This window comes from Oncorhynchus mykiss, chromosome 27, assembly GCF_013265735.2.
Source record: "Oncorhynchus mykiss isolate Arlee chromosome 27, USDA_OmykA_1.1, whole genome shotgun sequence".
NCBI lineage: Eukaryota > Metazoa > Chordata > Actinopteri > Salmoniformes > Salmonidae > Oncorhynchus > Oncorhynchus mykiss.
In genome coordinates this window covers 27,607,860-27,628,394 of record NC_048591.1, presented here as the reverse complement: position 1 = coordinate 27,628,394, position 20,535 = coordinate 27,607,860, and the positions used below count along the sequence as shown (strand labels likewise).

Below are 20,535 nucleotides of genomic sequence, written 5' to 3'. Positions count from 1 at the left end.
ATCTGGCTGGGTAGATTAGTTTGAATGCCGAAAACTTGTTTGCCTACATTTAAAGGCCCTGTGAAGTCAAAATAATGTTATTTCATATTGTACAACAGCTGATGAAACTAACACTGTAAATGTGTTTTATGGGTTGCTTCCTGATAGTTCTGGTTGAAAATACGGAGCATGTTCCTCTGCCCAGGCCTTGCTGACACTTGCCAGATCTTACACTGCCTGGATAGGTATTTTGTGTGTCAGCTAACCACATCATATGTTATAGCAATCTGTCAGTCGATGACACAATGGATGACTTGGCACACAACCATTGGTTGATGCATGCAACACCTGAGCAGGGACACATTCTTTTCACAGCACTTCAATGCAAAGTAATTTTCGTAGAAGGTTTGGAGAGCATTTTCACTAACCCTAACCCTTTTCCTAACCTTAACCTCAGTTTCCTAACCTGCTACGAAAAATTCACTTCGATATTGAAGTGCCATGAAAAGAGAGTTTCTCACATCTATACAGCACCTTCTAATCAGCAGGTTTGCATGGGCGAGAGTTTTGGCTTTCCATGGCGACATCACCATGTGTAAATTGGTTTATAGACCAACGACAAAGAGAGTGCCAATAACAGCAAGTTTTAATTTCCCCTCCACACTGACCACTCCCAGACAGTCCTAGCAAAATTATTGCTTGAGAAAGTTTTTTTTGCAAAAAATACATTTTTGACCATTTTCATCGTAATCTATTACAGTAAGGTACTTAATTGTTACCCAGAAATGATTTGATATTGATATAAAAACGTCTGCTTTGGGCCTTAAAAAGATATGTGCACTACATACTCAGAAATCACATATATTGACATTTTAGAATGTATTTTATCAAGAAAGTAAGTTTTACATGTCTTTTTTAATCTTAGTTGCAAATAATTAATTTGGCTGTGGTTCATTTGATTTTCAGCACAACCCTGTTTGATAACGTATAGTATTATAGTGACTTCTTGTGGTAAAATGTCAAACTCACAACTAAACTCATTAAAATGGAGGTTTTCTTTACCCTGTCTTATCAAACAGTGCAACATTTGACTGATGAAATAGCATTCTTCTAAAATTCTTACACTTCTAGATGCAAAATACAAGTCACTATTCCAATACTGTTCGATTCTGCCATTTTTGAAATACATTTAACATTTCAGTTAAAAACCCTTTGGATAATATCAACATTAATTACTTAACATCTTAACACATACACACCATGTAAATATCAATAAACAGAGGAACACATGCTACAAATAGTTAGTGACTACCTACCAGTCAATTAAATTAGATTATTCAGAAAAATAACATTGTTATAAGAGACAAATTGCCTTTAGACAACATAAATGACTGCATCTGGACACAGGTCAAAACTACTCTGCCGAGCTCAAGTTACCAGCTATGTATGGTTTCAACACTTACATTTATTGAGTTATTGAAAAGTATCCTACAAACATTGTTCGAATGTGAAAGTGATCAGGTTTTCTGAAACAGGTGTGTTTGTATTGAAGATCCCTGAGATTGTGGACAGTAGGACTTGTGTGAACAGGTGTGAACAGACTGAAGATAATGATGTTTTCCTTTCTCTGTCTTTCAAAACTCAGGAACAGTTTGAATGTTTTTTTATTGTAATTTAAACAATGGTATGGATGATTAAGCTGGATCTTTCTCTCTGAATCAGGAGTGCACTTTCATTCTCCCAATTTTTCCAAAAGCCCAATCTGAGCAACCTTTGCTATAAATCCTGTCTTTCCCATTGTTGTTTCAAAAGTGGAAAATGATCAATTCGATAATCACACATAATGGGCATTTCACAGCCAAGACTTTTGATCCTTCCCATCAAGGCCATGTTGGCCAGTTTAACCTTCACCCGTTCCCTCTCTTCCGGAGTCCTCTTGGAGGTGCACTCCACAGTAGAGTCGGTCTCAAAGGAGATGGCTGGGACGTGAGTGAGCAGGTGGCCCCCAGCCTTCTCCTGGGCCATGGGCGTGGGAGTCTGCAGGACCAGCCCGTGCGTCGCTTGTTGATGTCGAAGGTAAACGCTAAGAGGATACACACAAACATTGACCATATAATGTAATGTTGTTACATGTAACTAACTAGCTTGACTTGCCACCGTGTGAAACATGTATGCTACCATATGTTACTAAAAAGAGCTGACAATATTATAAAATGTAATCCAGGAGTTTATGTTTGAATTCTGGTTCTCTCACAACACAAGTCACTCAGAAAAGCATCTGTAGGCAGAAGCATGCTACATGTACATTTGGCATTTGAAAAAACTACAGCTGTGCTATGCTACCGGATGCAAAATGTATCTGTATCATAAAAGTGTAGTGCAATATTCCCTTTTTTTGCCACACACACATACTCTCTCTCTCACTAGGGACAAATGTTTTGGCTACTTGTCCAGAGAGGTTTGAGCTTTAGAAGTGGATCTGCAGCAAAAGTAGACCTTTATTGCCATCTACAGGTCAAAGGTCAGACTGGCATTCAGTAAAATGTAAACATGGGCGATCCACAGAAAATGGAAATGTGTGTGTTTGTTTGAGAAGTTAAACCAGTTAATTCCCTTATAACTGAGTGTCCTGCATCATGTATTATTTTATTGGTTGTAAATTAAATACTGTTTATGTTACAGTACATGTATTTTACACTGAATCATTGATATCTGGTTGAATGTTGGTTGTGGGTGTAACGGTGTAACTGGCGCCTCTGGGCTGAGGGGCTCTGGCGCCTCTGGGCTGAGGGGCTCTGGCGCCTCTGGGCTGAGGGGCTCTGGCGGCCCCTGGCTGACTGGCGGCCCCTGGCTGACTGGCGGCACTGGCGGCCCCTGGCAGACTGGCTGCCCCTGGCAGACTAGCGGCCTCTGGCAGACTGGCGGCACTGGCGGCCCCTGGCAGACTGGCGGCACTGGCAGCCCCTGCCAGACTGGCGGCACCTGGCAGACTGGCGGCACCTGGCAGACTGGCGGCACCTGGCAGACTGGCGGCACCTGGCAGACTGGCGGCACTGGCGGCCCCTTGCGGGTGGGCCGGGCGGCGCTGGGCAGACGGGTGGCTCAGGCGGCGCTGGGCAGACGGGTGGCTCAGGCGGCGCTGGGCAGACGGGTGGCTCAGGCGGCGCTGGGCAGACGGGTGGCTCTGGCAACACTGGACTGAGTAGCTCTCGTAGCGCCGAACAGGCGGGAGACTCCGGCTGCGCTGGAGAGGAGGAAGGCTCTGGCAGCGCTGGAGAGGCGGGAGGCTCCGACAGCGCTGGAGAGGATAAGGATGAGCCGGAGAGACAGCCTGGTGCAGGGGGCTGCCACCGGAGGGCTGGTGCGTGGAGGTGGTGACAGATAGACCGGACCGTGCAGGCGCACTGGAGCTCTTGAGCACCGAGCCTGCCCAACCTTACCCGGTTGAATGGTCCCGGTCGCCCTGCCAGTGCGGCGAGGTGGAATAGCTCCACGCCGCCGTGCTGCCTCCTCATACCAGCGCCTCTCCGCCTTCGCCCCCTCCAGCTCTTCTTTGGGGCGGCGATATTCTCCAGGCTGTGCCCAGGGTCCTTTACCTTCCAATTCTTCCTCCCATGTCCATTCCTCTTTTCGCTGCTGTAGCTGTTGCCCGTTACCACGCCGCTTGGTCCTGTTGTGGTGGGTGATTCTGTAACGGTTCTCTTGCGGTGAAGGAGAGGCGGACCAAAACGCAGCATGGTGATGATTCATGTTTGTTTAATAAAGGAAAACTATACATGAATAAACTACAAAACAATGAAATGTGAAAACCTAAACAGTCCTATCTGGTGCAAACACAGAGACAGGAACAATCACCAGTCTGAAACCCAGGCTACCTAAATATGTTTCCCAATCAGAGACAATGACTAACACCTGCCTCTGATTGAGAACCATATCAGGCCAGACATAGAAATAGACAAACAAGACATCCAACATAGAATGCCCACTCAGATCACACCCTGACCAACCAAAACATAGAAACATACAAAGCAAACTATGGTCAGGGTGTGACAGTGGGACATATCTGAAGTACTATGTGTGTGAGCTCAATGAATAACACTGTGTGTGTGTGTGTGTGTGTGTGTGTGTGTGGGTGGGTGGGGGGGGGGGGGGGGGTGCATGTTCTATACATTATTCAGGACAACATTACTTTGTTTAGCCTACACCGTGACTATGACTGCATAATAAACTAAACTAAATATACTATGTATTTTCTAATCAAATGTGTTAACAGGGCAACAATAAAGAAGACAAAGGCCATCAATTCAATGCAAATATTACTGTATTAAAGGAAATTGTTGTATTAAGCTTGCTTTGAAAACCGTTTGAATGGCTTGGATAGGCCTATGGAGATGGTGGAAAACATCCTGATTAGAAGGGGACGTTTGCGAGGCTTCTCCTGTTGAGAGGTGGAGGGAAGACCCTCTGGGAGTCCAAATGTGGCAGGATGTGCCACTATGTTGGGCGACAGAAGAGAGAGAGAGTTGACATGCACTTTCATTTAGAAATGATGGTATATTGTATTCTTAGTTTCAACTCATTATTACTTTCACAAATAAATGAGAACCAGAATCTTGAGATTTGGAAACTATAAATAATTTTACATAAGAGATTACTATCGATAATATATAATGTACTGTATATAGGGTTTAATATTTTTGCAATAGCAGCTTTGTACACCAATATCTCAAACAGTAAATGTCCTGCTGTATGGACTTACACATGATATCTTCAGCAGTAGTCTGGTCTTTGGATTCAGAATGGCGGGATTTCTTATTGGAATCCTTCTTGTTTCCCATCATGAATGGCTAAAACAAAAACATGTCAAAACAACTGTCACAGCAGAACAATCTCACGGTAATAACGATCACATCTTACACACCAGCACAACAAGATTTATAAATGGTTTTGGAATTAATGGATGGTTTTACATTTTCTCTAAATAACATTGTTTACTCACATTGACACAATTGTTAACTTAAATAAGTGTGATGTACCTTTAAGTTGAATTTCAGTCTGGCAAGCCTTTGTAGGAAAGACAGCTTCCCTCTGGTAGCCTTCACATCTTCAGCCATGAGAAGAGCTTCTGGCCTGGTGGCTTCGAAAGATGTTCTTGAGGCTGCTCTTGACTGCCTCGTTACAACTGTGGAGAAGCTCCTTGCTCAATGACTTCACAAGAATCCTATTGAAAGTGGAGTCCTGAGTCGACACGGCCAGTTGGAGTATTTTCTCTGAGCCAAACTCCTTCAACAGATGTTTGTAGACGGTGCTGTATACTTTGTGACTCTTCAGGTTCTTGGGATAAGCTTGGGTCTCAGAGCAGCCTGACCATGCACAGAAGGCAGCTATAACTTTTGGAATCAGGTCTTGTGACGTGCGTGTGACGTCAGTTGGGTACAGATCAGTTTGGGTTTGGATTTTTGACAGAAGTCTCACCACTAACATGCTGATGAGGCCGGTGAAGTCATCATCACCGACTAAGTTGTCAGTGGATGGGGTTGAAAGCGAAGGCAACATCCGGGCTGGTTGAATTCTGATCACAAACAATGCTCTGAGGTACACCGAAACAACTGATGGTATCCCTTTCCTCAGCATCTATGTTGGCCTCAAAGCCTCGTGCAGCATTGGAGGTCCCACTTGTTGTCATGCTGATGGCGGAGAAAGATGGCAGAGGGTAGGACTTACCACTCAGTAGACTGCCTATATCAGTTACAGTTCCGGTTGGAGATGACCCTCTGCTTTGTGCATCAGAAACCACAGAGTCCATGACCTGGCTTACCATTACTTTGGTAAACAGGCTGACTGTGTCACTAAATGCTGATGTAGAAAAAGAACATGAAATCCTATCTTCAGATACGCTAGCCGGCACACTAACTCCCTGAGCCAAACTCATTGAAGCTGTAGAGGGCACAAGGCTAGGAAGCAAGAGGCGCTTCACAGACTCCTCTGCAAAAAGCTGAACCAGCTTGTAAGCTGTGGGCTTCCCCACCGTCTTGTCATTCCTCTTCAGCTCAGTAAGGACTGTATCGGATGCACTCTTTCCAGCCGCCACTGTCAGAACCAGAGGGGTCAAGTTGCTCTCAGAAATGATGCGGTTGACTTGGTGAGTAAGATCACGTGAGAGAGCACCAATCCTACCCTGAGATATGAGCTCCTCCAGTCTTGCTATTGCAGCTGTTAGATCAGGTTGGAATGCAACCTCCCCTTCTTCCTCTGGATGTACCTCCTTTATGATGGTATCCACTATTGCAGACATGCTTTCCCTGGCATCACACACCAATGTTTTTGGCTTAGTAGATTTGCCCATGTCGATGACTGAGCATCTCACAATGGGCTGAGTAATACTCTCTGGTAAATCAGAAGAGATGGGAGTGCCAGGGAGTGAAAATTCCCACTCTGACTTCTTTGATCTGGCAGATGAGGATGACAACGAGGAGGAAGAACGCTGTGGCGCTTGATAGATCAGTTCCTCACCACATTCACTGCTTACCCTTTCAACATCCTTCAGCATCATTCCAACCACATTCTCTATTTGTGAAAGCGCAGTCACCGTTTGGTCCGATTTTGACAGCTCTTTCTGAATTGAAACCAGAATATGGCTGAGGGTCTTTTTGGCTTGAGCCGTTGTTGCTTTGACTGGATTTTGCCATGTAAAATAATTCCTCATCTTTGTCTTCACATTGTGGTAAATAGTCTTTGCAGTTGTCCAGATCTTCTTCTCAGATACTTCCAAACCAGACTGTGAGCCTTTGGGTGTGGCCTCAGTGTACTCTGAGGTTTTCTCATCACTCTGTTGAAGCATAGAGTCTGCCTGCCATAGAGTAGTAGAAGACTCTGTGGGTGGGAAAAGGCTCTTCATGTCATTTGTAATTGATCCAACGATTTCAAAAGCAGTTATATCTGTATGCCTTAAGGAAATTGTTGATTTTGCTGGCAACATCTGAGAATCTGTCTGGCTGGAACTGACTTTGCTGGGAAAGCTACTGACTGATTTGATCAGTATTTTTCGCACTTCGTTGGTAGCGTTCATCTGGAACTCCTCACTGGAGAGTTTCTCAATGACTGAGGCTGGAGTATCTCTTAATCCTTCCAACCATGAAGAACCAGACACAGGCATGTCTTCTAGATAAGACATGACACTGTCCAAAAAGCCACAGACTTCAAGGGAGTTGTAAGAGGAACCCTCTGCAACAGATGATGTGCATTCCAAATCTGCCACCTCTGACCTATACATGGTCACAATCTGGGACAAGACCTCTTTGGTGCAGGGCACCATGTTGGAATCACAGAGAGACAGTAATGGTTGAGAGTTCTCACTTTGGCATTTACGGAGAGAACCAAGTCCTGTTGAGTTGACCACTTGCAGTATTGCCTCACTCTTACTGGTTTCAGGTTGCTCTGGTGTTTTCTCTCCTACAGAGTCAGTTGAATCACATCCATCAGATAAAGAAGATGAACTACGTTCTGATATAGGGGATTCACTCCTACATGGGGAAGGCAAGCTCAGGATTGAAACAGGCAGATCACTGGAGTCAGTATGCTCCAGAAGCACAGCACTGGAGTCAGCTTTTTCCATAAGTTCTTCCCCTTGGACTGGAGCTCCACCCATTCTGAGGAACAATGTCTCCAGCTTTGCCTGAAGTCTCTCGCAGAGTCTACGAGCTGCATGGAAGGGTTTCCGCTTTGTCGTACAGTGTCCCACTTGGGTATCTCTCTGGGTGCTTGTTGGCTGATCTAATTCAGCATACTGCACAATGTCCTTGACATCTTCAACAAAGTTATCAATTATTTTTGATGCCTCAGATTCTACTTTGGTCTGTATGAGCTCAGTGGCCGCAGAATCAAGGATCCTGTCAGATGGGCTAGATGCATTCATCAAGCTTGGAGTGGTACTAAACGAATGAGAAGGTTGAACCATACCAGAGATATCGCTCATTAACCTTCTCACAAGAATTTCACTCACAGCCTTTGAGGCTTTGGTCTTGTAACTTCACACTAAACAGAGTGCCAAGATTTTGCATCATTGCTTTGCAAGATGTACATATTATGTTCAGCTCCTCTGGAACAGGAGAGTCTTCAACATCCAGGTGCTCCACTACAAGGTCACTGCCAGATGCCAACATTTTAACTTTCACAGCCACTTCTCGAAAAACCTTAGCCAATTCCGGATCTTCTTTTTCCAATTCACCCACCATCTCTGCGATAACAGTCATCACTTCTTCTGTTGCAGGTGGAATGCATGACTCTAATACAGAGGTAGAGCTCTGGTCCTCTGGGGTGGTGTGATCATCAAAACATTTCTGGACCATGTTGACCATTTGTTCAGCGGCCTGGGTACCAGAAGAAATAGGGGAGGACCGCCCTGAAATGGCTCTGCTGATGGTCGCAGAGAGGGCAGAGTTAAGCTGTTCGACCACCACCTTGATAAGACCAACAGTCAGCTCAGGTGGGCAAGAGGACAGGATATTATGATCAGACAGTTGCTCCTGGACACTTTTGATGATTCTGTCCTCTGTCATTCCCAGGAGGACTTTCACTGAGGTCTGGGAACTTTAAAACGAACAAGCAAAGCATGATAATTCCTGTCATTAACTTGGCAAATCGGTCAAGCGTTGTAATTTTAGTATTCTAAATATCTACATGTCCTTTTGATCGCTTTACATGCTCATTCATTTGAATATGCTCAAAGGCTGATACATTACATTTTGTACTACATCAGATAGAGTAAATTGCATTGGCTAACACTGGGATAGATGATCTCGGTGAAATCCATACATGAAAACCTTGAGGGGAACATACCTCTTAGAAGAGGGTGTTAGGGACCTGAGATGTTGAGCCCTGTGCCGCCCTTATACATTTTGTTCGCCAGATATCTAACTTCCTGGATGAGCTCCAGTCTTTCCTGATCAAAGGCAGCAAAGGATCTTGCACTGCCATCCCCTCTTGGGTGAGTCAGTGTCGTCGTCAGCAAAGTCCTTTACCCCAAGTACGCGGGCCAGGGCTGGCAGCAGGATCTGCAGGGTGGTCTGTGCGATGAAGGTTACAATTGTCTTGCACAATTTGGCAAGCTGTTCCTTCGTCATCTGTTTTGAACAAACAGAACAAAAACAGTCTTTTCAATGGAACTGTGATGTAAAGTATTCTAGATCGAACAGAATGCATTTGATCAACATTGTTATTCTTGTCTGTGACTGAATTCAAAGTTTGATGAAGTCTGACAGAGAACATGAATAACAGAATATGACTTGATGGCTAATCTCTTAATTCAACAGATCATTGACACATCAAAGGTCAAAGGCAGGTAGGGAAACTTACAGGGTTTTTTAGTCCTTTGTAGATCACTTGCCACTGCCTAGACAATTTAAAATAAGTGTTTTAGTTAGTGTTTAGTTCCCATTGCACAATATTTCATAAATGTTGAACATTACAGAAAAACCTTTTAACATACTCATCAGTAAGATTGCGCAGGAATGAGATGAGGATTGGGTAGGAGTATTCCATCTCATCCTTGTTGCCTGGGCCGAATGCAGCCTGAACAGCTTTCTTCTCCAGGAGCTCAATTACAGATCCTCTATCCCAGGTGTTTATTCCTGGAGACTAAAGATGTGATTGCCGTAGAGGAAGTAGAAACAAAATTAAAGAGAAATCAGACGTTTTATCTCTTAATACTCTGATTTCATTGTTTTAGGGTTTTAGAATAGGCCTATTTGAATAAAGCTATCTATGTGACCTTTCTTACTGATTACAGTAGACTACAGTTTCATTGAAAATGGATAGCTACAACCTGCACATCACAGACAGAATAGAGAAACAATGTAGTACTACAGAGGTAAATCTCTGACCTGCATCGTTGTCAGTGCCCAGCTTCCTTGACTTCTTGCCACTCCTCTTACTTTTTGCCTAGGATAGAACAGAACAGATTCCAGAGCTCAAATGATGGCAGACATGTAACACCAGGAACCGTATACATAAAGTTCATCAGATAAGGTGTGTGCTCAACCTTGCCCAAATAATTGTATTCATTATGATCTCAAATGCAAAACTGATCCTAGATAAGCACTCCTACTCTGAGACAATTTATGAATAGGCTATGGGCCAGGTCAAAGCAGCTCTTAAAACACGTTTTGAAAACAGCTACTACGTATGTTGTTATCTGAGATATATAGATATCTATGGTATGGCTGCTATCAGGTACAGAGTGTAACTCAGTAGGCCTATTATGTGCTCTGTCACTACTGCTATCTTACCTTCCTTCCCTTCTTGGCCTCCTCTTTGGGCGTGGCCACCGGTTCTTCCTCAACAACTTCCTTTCCTTCCCTCTGAGGATCACCATCCTCCCTCTGTGCTACCTGAAGGACAGACATTCCAATAAGTAATAATATGTCAATGTCAGAGTAGATCTGTGCAGAGGACATCATAAATAGAGCTACAGCCATATCAGAGCTAAGCTGGTGACTTTATAAAGAATGGTAAATTTCCCCCAATATTGTATGAAGTAATTTAGCTTACCTTTTCTTCATCCATTCAAGCTATTTTATATCTCAAAAAGCATGTCCTTGTCTGTGTTGGTTACATTCAAGTTGAGTTCAGGTCGAGAGTGAGGACAATATTGCAAGCAGGGACTGTAATTTAGGGCTACATGCTACGTCATGGAACGTTAGACCTTTATGACATCACAAATAGTATTTTTTAGGAAGAGCGCGGGAAAGGTTACTTGCCCACTCAGTAGGACTAGCTAATATTGACAGAAATTTCCCCGTCAAACGTTTTCGATTGCCTACCCCTACGCCTTCCATCGAACATGGTCCTGCCTTTGCAATATTGTCTCTCTTGTGGATTTACTTACGTATGACATGTAGGCTTACTGTGTCGGATCAAGTTGATTGATCTGTCTTAGTCAGCCTTAGGTTGAACCCAAAATCTTCTGGGAAATATTTGTTAATACTATTCATTTTAATATCGTTTTATTCTTTGATTTAGTCCCAATCCAATCCTATAGTTGGCTGCCAATCCCCACCAAATATGTAATTGTAGGACATACTGTAGCGGGAGAAAGTGAGATCTGCAACGCGGACGCGTTCGGTGGCTCCTTCAGTGCAGAGGCAAGCGCGTATGCCAGTGCCACTAAAGCCCGGGCTTGTGAGGCAGTAGTCTACAACGCTCACAGGCAACACCTTGTCATTTTATTAACTCACTAGAATTACCTTGTCTTCTTCATTCATTTCGATTGCACTTCCTTTCGTGGTGAAATTAGTTTTAATTACTATTAACGTTAATCTACAGAGTTTAAGTGTTTATGTTGCCCACGTCATCATGTGATGCTGTGAGCAAACAATTTATGCCCAGCCTTCCTAGATAGGCCTGGGCTGCATAACACTATGAATCTGGGAAAACATAACACTTAAAAAAAAGTTTTACAGTGCAAAAATAGCGTAGGCCTACTTGTGTACTATTCAAATCCACACTAAAGCCACACCTCTTCACACAGACGTACCCAGATTCTGTTGTTTTAGCTTTTAACCTCTTAAAATTCACTTCCCTGGTTAATCTATCATCATGTTTCGTGTTCTCCATGGTTAATCTGTCTCTATGTTTAGTGCACTTTAATATAGCCTGTTTACTTATTTGAATGTTTGATTATATTGCTTTTTATCCTGCAGATTTTGTTGTGGATTTAAATTGACTTTGGGTGTCTTGAAAATCACTTAAAATAGCACTGTCGGGGATCACGTGACCCTTGGACGAGATGGCCGCATGAACTAAGAGCTCCGCACAAGTAGTTTCCAATTCCTAATCTTACCTCCACTCCAAGTTCAAACTCATTTAGCTTTAGTAAGAAAAAGTCATGGCGGCGACACTACAGGTGACATTTTTACCCGGACTCGAGTATTAGCGACGGAAAAAGCCTCCAAGAAGAAGCTAGCTTCAGAAAAAACTAGCGCCATTAGCCAGGAGCAAGAGAACCCGCTCCCCCACGAGGCACAACGAATGCCAACCTCGCACTCTGTCGAAGACATCCTTTCTGAGTTGAGATCCCAACGTACAGAACTAAACACTAAATTAGATGCCATTAACTCTCAGCTCAGTGCGATAGGGGGCAAGGTGACAATCCTGGAAAACGCTTTGCCTGACATCAACAACAAGATAACCATAAACGCGGGGCGCCTGGACGAGGCAGAGGGGCGAATCCTATCCATGGAAAACTTATTGACAGATGCCATGGAAACAATAGCATATGCTAAAAAGAAAATCGAGCATCTGGAAGAGAAAACAGAGGACCTGGAAAACAGGAGGCGAAGGAATAATTGTTCTATTCAATCTGGGCGAAAAAGAGGAGGGAAACATGCCACTGATCCGCTACCTGCAAGACAAACTTCCCGAGTGGCTCCACATGTCCACCGACAGGCCCATAGAACTCGAGAGAGCTCACCGAGCACTGAGGCCCCCACCAGCAGCCAGACAACCACCGCGCCCAATCACCATACGTTTCCTGAGATTCACCGACAAGGAACGAGTCCTACAGGCGGCGAAAAACAACACCATCACAGTGGGAAACGCCAAACTCGCTTTACACCAGGACCTGTCAGCTGGAATACGCCGAGAATTCGACGAAGTGAAGAAATACTCCATTGACCGAGGCATCTTCGGGGGATTCAAATACCCAAACGAGCTCAGGATTCTTCACCAAGGAGCCTTGCGACACTTCAAAACTCCCGAAGAGGCAAAACGTTTTTTGAAAGACAATCCTGGCCAATGAGAAACAGACCAATGACTAAATGCGATTAATGCCATTACTAAAGGAGGTAAGACGACATATAGCCGATATCCAGAGACCCACCCCCTAAAGGTCATTATAGCCGTCCAATTTATATTTATTTTCCTTTAACTGAGAGGGATGGGCTGTATAGCCTAACCTAGGCCTACTAATGTTTCAGCCTACTTTTATTTCCCTGTTTTTTTGTTGTTGTTGCTATTATTACTTGGGGTTCCCTATGTCCCTCGGGGGAGGTATATGTAGGCTTGGCTATTGATTTTATTTTTCTCCCCTCTTTTACTGTGGTCTGGACGAGGTCAACTATGTTATTTACTCAATACGGGGTGGAGAGGATGAGGCATTTCTTTTGTGGGGAGAGGGAGACGTTGTGCGTTGCTAACTGTTCCCGGTTTTTGTTTTATTCGGAACACAGAATTGAGACTGAGTGGGGGGGTAATAGATCCAACGGGATGTGTCGAGTTGTTTGGGAACTCGGCTGGGGTGTTCAGAGATTGTTATTTTATGTACACCATTTATTTTCCTTTTATGTGAACGCAGCTGTAATTACTATCCATTTTTACCCAGCGATGACTTGCACTAAAGTTCGATTACTGCTCGATGACGATGACTAGTACCTTGAATCTATTGACATGGAACGGCATGCAATAAAACAAAAAAAGATACTATGTGCTCTAAAAAAGGAAAAAGCAGACATCGCTATTACAAGAGACACACTTCTGTGATGCTGAACATGCCAAACTCCGCAGAGCTTGGGTGGGACAGGTGTATTTCTCATCTTTCAAATCAAACAGTAGAGGCACAGCCATACTTATCCATAAAAATGTTCCATTCATAATTGACAAAAACATATCTGATCCGGAGGGGAGATTTATTTTGATAACTGGGTCACTATATGGTCAACCAATTACTATATTAAACATATACGCCCCTAACACAGATACTCCTGCCTTCATGTCAAAAATTATAACCCTGTTCAATGAGCATTGTGTCTCCATAGGCGTGGTGGCCGGAGATTTTAATTGTACCCTTAACCCAACCCTAGACAAATCATCTCAAGTCCCCACCACAAATCCTAGATCTGCAAAGATGTTGAACTCTCTTACTAAAGAGATGGGACTGATAGATATCTGGAGAGAGACTAATAGCTCATCTATGGACTATACATACTACTCTAATGTCCATAACACCTACTCCAGTATAGATTACATTTTTATCCCAAAGAGTTTCATAAATTCAGCCACTTGTACAATCGGACCCATAGCACTTTCAGATCACGCCTTTGTCCACCTCCGCTTTGACCTCTGCAAAAACATCCCGAGGTCAAAGAGCTGGAAATTCAACACCTCCATGCTATCAAACGAAGCGTTCCATACATTGGTAACTACATGGATAGACAACTACACACAAGACAATAAAGATTCTCCTGTTTCTCCGGCCACAATGTGGGACGCTGCTAAAGCCACACTAAGAGGTCATCTAATTGCATATGCTTCCTCTAAGAAAAAAGCAATGGAAGCACACAGGCTAGATCTTGAGAGGGAGCTGGAATGCTGTGAAAAAATACATAAACAATCCCTAAACAGCACCTCCTGGAGTCATCTTAAAGCATCCAAAGCCAAACTGAATTTGGACTACACTCGGGAGATAAAAAAAAGAAAGTTTTCTTTACTAAACAGAAATACCATGAGTTTAGCAATAGGCCCAGTAGATTGCTTGCTTACCAATTAAAAAAGGAGCAGTCAGAGCGTACAATCATGGCTATCCGAACAGCAGAGGACGAGGTCACATATGACCCAAAAAATATCCATTTAACTTTTCATGATTTTTACTGCAAACTATATACCTCTGAGAGAAAACACACGGAGGCAGAACTCCACTCTTTCCTAGAGGGAATCTCGCTACCTAAACTATCAGAGACCGACCAAGAAGATCTCAACTCCCCCTTCACTCCTGAGGAGATCCTGGAGGTAATTACCTCCATGCCACCTAATAAGTCCCCACGCCCAGATGGATTCCCCAGAGAGTTCTACAAAGCTTTTTGGCCCCAGCTCAGCCCTATCTTCATGCCAATGCTGGAGGATTTTTGCAAAAACTGAGTTCTCCCAGACTCAATGCACACAGCTCGCATTACAGTGTTGCTAAAAAAAAGACAAGGACCCCTTTTTCCTGCTCGTCCTTCCGGCCCATAAGCTTGTTGGATTTCGACTATAAAATAATTACCAAATTGCTCGCCAAAAGACTTAACACTCTTCTTCCCAAAATAATAAAAGCGGACCAAACTGGATTTATTAGAGACAGATACTCTTCTGATAACATTCGCCGTCTTTTTGATATTATTGATCAAGTAAACGCACAGAAGACCCCTGTCCTACTGGCTTCACTGGATGCTGAGAAGGCGTTTGACAGGATGGAGTGGAGCTTTCTGTTTTCAGTCTTAGAAAAGTTCAATATGGGCCCAAATTTTATTAAATGGATCAAATCACTATACTCTCATCCAAATGCCATGGTGACTACTAATGGACTGAACTCTGACAGATTCCCTCTGGAACGGGGCACAAGACAAGGGTGCTCGCTGTCCCCGCTGCTCTACTTGTTGGGGGCGGAGCCTCTGGCAGAGCTGATAAGGAGCAATCCAAGTATTATGGGTGTTTCTGCAGGCGGCCTGCAGCACAAGATTTCGCTTTACGCGGATGATGTCTTGCTCTACATATCCAACCCTGAGAAATCCCTCCCTCTCATTTTAGACACAATTGCTCAGTATGGCAAGTTTTCAGGTTATAAGATCAATTTGAACAAATCCACTGCCTGCCCTCTCAATATTACACTCACCAGCTCTATGAAGACACTTTGTCCTTTCCAATGGAAAACACAGGGGTTTCAATACCTCGGGATCTTCATAACACCAGATCTGAATGGCCTTTTTAAGGAAAATTATCTTCCACTCCTGGACCGAATCAAGAACGATCTCCAAACCTGGATCTCCCTCCCAATTAGCTTAGTAGGAAGAATTAATGTAATCCGTATGAACGTCCTCCCTAGACTGAACTACTTATTTCAGATGCTCCCATGCTATCTCCCAGTAGGTTCCTTTTTCAAAACAACTAACCAAAGCATCACCAAATTTATATGGGGCAATAAAAAACCTAGGATCAAGTTTTCCACTCTATCGAAACCTGAATCTAAGGGTGGTCTTGCCCTTCCCTCCCTTCAATTGTACTACTGGTCTGCCCAAATCCGCAACATGCTAACATGGATCACAAACAGACAAGAGTCAACGTGGATTCAGATAGAAGCCCAATCCTGTGGTTCATTGCCCTTAAGCTCAATTATATTCATGAATAACTTTAGTGAAGTGGGCAACATAGCCAAAACCTTTGTGATTTACAGCACCCTACTAGCGTGGAGGGACTGTAAGAAATACCTGGGCATTTCCTCCCAAATATGTTCTCACTCGCCTATAGTGGGCAACCCAGACTTGCCAAAAGCCCTGAGGGAGGCCAACTTTAATCTTTGGCATACTCTAGGAATCAGGACCATTTCAGACCTATTTCATCAGAAAACCACTACACTGAAATCCTTTCAAGAGCTCTGCAGTGAATTCGATGTGCCAAGATCCCATTTTTTCAAATATCTTCAAATTAGACATGTAATTTCCTCATTTACCTCCAAGAGGAGGTTTAGAACTCAGTTGAATGAAGTTGAAACCCTTCTTGTCACAGCACAATCCATTAAAGGCAAAATATCTTACATCTATAGACTCCTTTCTGAGAAAGGAAGCTCCTCCTTTACTCCTTTGAAAATAATCTGGGAAAAGGACCTTGGTCTGACTATCAGTGATGAGTTATGGGCGGAGGTTTGCGACAGGGTATACTGCTCCTCTACCAGTGTAAAAATGAAAGAATCTAATTACAAATTTTTGTACAAATTTTATTATACTCCTTTGAGACTCCATAGAATGAAAACAGATATGTCTCCTAACTGTAAAAGATGTACCTCTGAAAGTGGAACCTATATGCATGTATTTTGGAGCTGTAGGGAGATTGCCAGATTCTGGCAATCTGTACATACTGCTGCACAGAAAATACTAGAGGTACAGTTTGATATGACCCCGTGTATCTATCTTCTTAATGCCCAGCAGGACTTTGTTCTTGATCCTGACAGAGAAAATTTGCTTATGACTATTACATACTTTGCTAAGAAATGTATTCTTCTATTGTGGGCCTCAAATACCCCTCCTACATTTAAAATGTGGATTGACCAGATTGTTGACTTTCTTCCTCTTGAAAAGCTCACTTATGACCTCCACAAGAGACAGACCAAGTTTGATAGACTCTGGTCTTCACTATTCAACTATATTTCAAACTGGACAGAGTGAACAGGGTGACTAGGGAAATGCGCAGATACATGTTGTGTAAGGTACTGTAAAACCTAAAAACTAATTATTGGCCCGTCGTCTCAGCGAATGCTTGAAATAGCTGATAAGAACCTTGATAGTGCTGCTGCAAGTGTTAAATGTTTTTTTGTGTGTTTTTATTTTAATTTCGTTTTTGAGTACGTGTGCACCAAGGAAAATAAATGCTTTTATTTGACTTTATCATTCATTTTAATTGTATTTTTATTTTTTCATATGTATTATTATTTTTTGACTTTTTCTTTTTTTAAAGCCTGTGAATGTGGAATGTGTTTTGTTGGTTGATTGAAAAACAAGAAAACTTGATAAAACTTTAAATTGAAAAAATAAAAAATAGCACTGTTGTTCTAATCGTCAGATCGCAGGTATTCTGATCTTCACTGTCCATGGTGCTGAATCTGGCTGGGTAGATTAGTTTGAATGCCGAAAACTTGTTTGCCTACATTTAAAGGCCCTGTGAAGTCAAAATAATTTTATTTCATATTGTACAACAGCTGATGAAACTAACAATGTAAATGTGTTTTACAAAAATGTGATCGGGGTTGCTTCCTGATAGTTCTGGTTGAAAATACAGAGCATGTTCCTCTGCCCAGGCCTTGCTGACACTTGCCAGATCTTACACTGCCTGGATAGGTATTTTGTGTGTCAGCTAACCACACCATATGTTATAGCAATCTGTCAGTCGATGACACAATGGATGACTTGGCACACAACCATTGGTTGATGCATGCAACACCTGAGCAGGGACACATTCTTTTCACAGCACTTCAATGCAAAGTAATTTTCGTAGAAGGTTTGGAGAGCATTTTCACTAACCCTAACCCTTTTCCTAACCTTAACCTCAGTTTCCTAACCTGCTACAAAAAATTCACTTCGATATTGAAGTGCCATGAAAAGAGAGTTTCTCACATCTATACAGCACCTTCTAATCAGCAGGTTTGCATGGGCGAGAGTTTTGGCTTTCCATGGCGACATCACCATGTGTAAATTGGTTTATAGACCAACGACAAAGAGAGTGCCAATAACAGCTAGTTTTAATTTCCCCTCCACACTGACCACTCCCAGACAGTCCTAGCAAAATTATTGCTTGAGAAAGTTTTTTTTGCAAAAAATACATTTTTGACCATTTTCATCGTAATCTATTACAGTAAGGTACTTAATTGTTACCCAGAAATGATTTGATATTGATATAAAAACGTCTGCTTTGGGCCTTAAAAAGATATGTGCACTACATACTCAGAAATCACATATATTGACATTTTAGAATGTATTTTATCAAGAAAGTAAGTTATACATGTCTTTTTTAATCTTACTCTTAGTTGCAAATAATTAATTTGGCTGTGGTTCATTTGATTTTCAGCACAACCCTGTTTGATAACATATAGTATTATAGTGACTTCTTGTGGTAAAATGTCAAACTCACAACTAAACTCATTAAAATGGAGGTTTTCTTTACCCTGTCTTATCAAACAGTGCAACATTTGACTGATGAAATAGCATTCTTCTAAAATTCTTACACTTCTAGATGCAAAATACAAGTCACTATTCCAATACTGTTTGATTCTGCCATTTTTGAAATACTATTTACAAATATGAGCGTAAATGTCTGAGATCGAGACACCAACATTTAACATTTCAGTTAAAAACCCTTTGGATAATATCAACATTAATTACTTAACATCTTTAACACACTTTCTCCAAGATCGCATAGCAGTTCAGACGTCTTTTGTCCTCGTCTTGTCGTGTCCTGTATATATATATATTTACAACTTTTTTCACATACATTTTATTTTCATTTTCCATCAACTCATCTTCTAAACACTCTCCTGCAACCAGCCTCACCAATTTATATTTATAAAAAAATATTATTTACCTCAGATCTGTAATCCTCCAAGAAGCTAGCCAGAAACTCCAAGAAGCTAGCCAGAAACTAGCCAGAAGCTAGCCAGGAGCTAGCCCAGAAGCTAATCCAGAAGCTAGTTAGCTTCTTTACTGGCAAATCGTTAGTATTCAGCTAACCACGGTTTGTGGTCATCAGCTATCCTTTAGCTCGAAAATCTATCGCCAGTTTTGTACGGCGCAGCGCGGCTCGGAACGGAACATACCGGACCAATTTTTCTCTCCATGTCCCTGGATTTCAACTGCTCTCTGGACATTCATACCCGGATCTCACAGCTAGCTAGCTGCTATCCGTGTGACAGTCGGCTTTCGTCGATTCCGGAGCAAACATCGATTGTTCCGGTGCTAGCCAGCTCCGTCAATCACTCCTGAGTTCCATCATTCACTCCTGGGCTGCAGTCACCTATCCGGACCCGTTTCACTGCCTACGCGGAGCCCCACCGGGCCTTCACAACTGGACTGCCGACGTTATCTACCTGAAGGAGATCCGGCTGGCTCCTCTGTCGCGACGTTACCTGAACGCCCATCTGCGGCCCGCTAACCGTTAGCTGTCTTACCGGCTGCTATCTGAATAGACAATCGGACAATTTATTTATTTTTATTATTATTATGTTTTCTTCTCGGGCCTCTATAACTATATCTATTGTTCTTATTTTTGTTGTTGTTGTGTGATTTGGATTAATCCCCTCTACCTCACGGAACCCCACTAATCTACTGACCGAACGCAAGCGGTGGCTAACAACAGACTCCATCCTATGCTAGCTTGCTACCGGTTGGCTTGGCTAGCTGTCTAAATCGCCGTGACCCTCAACCAACCTCTCCACTCACTGGACCCTTTTGATCACTCGACTAAGCATGCCTCTCCTTAATGTCAATATGTCTTGTCCATTGCTGTTCTGGTTAGTGTTTATTGGCTTATTTCACTGTAGAGCCTCTAGTCCTGCTCACTATACCTTATCCAACCTATTAGTTCCACCACCCACACATGCAATGACATCTCCTGGTTTCAATGATGTTTCTAGAGACAATATCTCTCTCTTCATCACTCAATACCTAGGTTTACCTCCACTGTATTCACATCCTACCTTACCTTTGTCTGTACATTATACCTTGATGCTATTTTATCGCCCCCAGAAACCTCCTTTTACTCTCTGTTCCAGACGTTCTAGACGACCAATTCTTATTGCTTTTAGTCGCACCCTTATTCTACTCCTCCTATGTTCCTCTGGCGATGTAGAGGTGAATCCAGGCCCTGCAGTGCCTAGCTCCACTCCTATTCCCCAGGCGCTCTCTTTTGACGACTTCTGTAACCGTAATAGCCTTGGTTTCATGCATGTTAACATTAGAAGCCTCCTCCCTAAGTTTGTTCTATTCACTGCTTTAGCACACTCTGCCAACCCGGATGTTCTAGCTGTGTCTGAATCCTGGCTTA

The 20,535-nt window shown here is 42.9% G+C and overlaps 2 long non-coding RNA genes across 2 annotated transcripts; both read right to left on the bottom strand.

Annotated features, from left to right (window-relative positions):
• Nucleotides 1–4,285: 4,285 nt before the first annotated feature.
• On the bottom strand, nucleotides 4,286–5,147 carry LOC118944760. The gene is made up of 3 exons (XR_005040055.1): nucleotides 5,016–5,147; nucleotides 4,739–4,826; nucleotides 4,286–4,473 (listed from the first exon to the last, which is right to left on the bottom strand). It is a non-coding gene; the product is annotated as an uncharacterized LOC118944760 (long non-coding RNA).
• A 4,447-nt stretch (nucleotides 5,148–9,594) lies between these two features.
• On the bottom strand, nucleotides 9,595–11,527 carry LOC118944781. The gene is made up of 3 exons (XR_005040095.1): nucleotides 10,266–11,527; nucleotides 9,861–9,918; nucleotides 9,595–9,615 (listed from the first exon to the last, which is right to left on the bottom strand). It is a non-coding gene; the product is annotated as an uncharacterized LOC118944781 (long non-coding RNA).
• Nucleotides 11,528–20,535: the final 9,008 nt, after the last annotated feature.